Source organism: Pistacia vera, unplaced genomic scaffold (genome assembly GCF_008641045.1).
Source record: "Pistacia vera cultivar Batoury unplaced genomic scaffold, PisVer_v2 Contig503, whole genome shotgun sequence".
NCBI lineage: Eukaryota > Viridiplantae > Streptophyta > Magnoliopsida > Sapindales > Anacardiaceae > Pistacia > Pistacia vera.
In genome coordinates this window covers 1,072,840-1,074,939 of record NW_022196339.1, presented here as the reverse complement: position 1 = coordinate 1,074,939, position 2,100 = coordinate 1,072,840, and positions in this window count along the sequence as shown.

Genomic DNA, 2,100 nt, shown 5'->3' with positions numbered 1-2,100 from the left:
AGGGTAAAATGGTTTTTTCACTCAAAATTAGTTGAAAAAGTGGGGAGTGAAAAGAGATAGAATTTCATAGAGAATGCATTAAAAATGAGGGCGTTATGGTAATTGACTAAGGGACATAGATGAAACTTTTAAGAAAGAGTAAGGGCAAAATGGGAAAGTGTGTTTATAAACTAAAGTTTTAAGGGTTTGAAACCCTTATTTTCTTCATTCCACTGCCACACTCCTCCCCCATTTTCTCTCAAATTTTCATTCAATCCTCCAAGGATTTTGAGGCTTTTGAGTAGTTTTTCATAGGGTTTTGATTTTAGGCTTCAAGAGGTAAGGATTCTTGCTCTTTATATATGTTTTAATTTGTGCTCATAGGATTTAAGAAAAAGAGAGTTTGATCAAAGAAGATTCTTAAAGGGGTTGGATCGCTCATATCAAAGGTAAGTAAATCCCACCCAAGTTATGATTTGAGAAATCAAGTGTGTAGAGATTTCACATATATGTATATGTTTATGATTTTGAGAATTGTTGATGAAATTGATGAATTATTGATGAGTTTGATGATTATTGATGAGTAGAATTTAGCCATGAGAAGTGGTTTTGGTTGTATGATGATTAATTGAAGTTTGGTTGAAGTTAGAAGGAGTTGAGTAGAATTTTTGGGGGTGTATTGTTTTGGACAGGTTTGGTAATTGTTTAAGAGAGTTTTACTCTAAATATTGGTGGCTTGAGAAAGAGATAGAATTGTAGTCAAATTAGAGTTTGATTATGCATGTAATATGTTTGATGAAATGCCTAAGTGAAGTATGAGTTAGGTAGAAACCTTAATTTTATGCAACATTGATATCTTGTGCATTTCATAAGTGCATTAGTAAGAAATTTTACATGAGCCATTCATATGCATGTAGTTGTGTATATGTAGAAACTTAAGAAAGAATAAAGAATAAAGAATGATGAATAAAGAACAAAGAAAGAAAGAATAAAACACTTAAGAATAAAGAGAAAGGAAGAATAAGCATTAAAGAATTAAAAAGTGTTAAAGAAGAGAAAAGAATAGGTTGGTGTGATAGGGAACCGTGAGTGTTAAGAAGAAATTCCCACATACACGCCACCTTAATTGAGTGGCATAAGAAGAAGAAGAATTGTACGGCCTGTAAGAGTGTATGTGGATGAGGGTTGTACCAAGACGAATTTCCTACATGCACGCCACCTTAATTGAGTGGCCTAAGAAGAAAGAAAAAAGAAGAATTCGTACGGTCCGCAAAAGTGCATGTAGATGAGGACTGTACTCACTCATACAGCTAAGGTTCCAAATCCATACATCAATCGAGTCCGATCGGCAAAGAATAAGAAAAGGAAGAATAAGAAAAGAACGAATGAGAAAGAATAAGAATAAGAAAGAATGAGAAGGCTTGAACAAGCCAAGAAAAGAAAAGAAAAGAAATAGAAAAGAAATAGAAAGAAGAAATAAAATGCATTTTTATGCATTATTGCATATGCATTTCATTTATGCATATTCCCATGAATTTTATTATGGTTAGAAAGAATAGAAAGAGTAGCAAGAAGAGAAAGAATAGAAAGAGTAAGAAAGAAAGAACAGAAAGAAAGAAAGAAACAGAGAGAATTAGAAAGAAAGAAAAGAACAGTGAGAATTAGAACCACAGAAAGAAAGAAGAAGAGAATTAAGTAAGGAAATAATCAAAGAAGAAGAAAAGTTAAGGGATTTACTTACTAAGCATTTTTATGCTCACCCCGTTGTTTTTTCATGTTTTTGCAGGAAATAGGTGAGCAGCGGTCGGAAGGATGTCGACAAGCGGAGAGAATTGGCATTACTATCCACCGTTGCTAAGTTTTTGTACTTGTTATTTTGATATATGTAAAGAATTATATTTTGTATGTAAAGAAAAATTTGGGTCCAACTATTTTCATATGCTAATTATGTATGTTATCATAGTATATGTTATAAAATATACTATTAGAAAGAAGTCTATACAGTTTGATATCCCTCATGGCCTTGTCCCTTGCCAACTGATATTGGGCAAGATCCTCTTGTTAGGACCCCTTACCATGTTCTATTATTACATCTTTAGAGCCTCGAGTAGTATCAGTAGT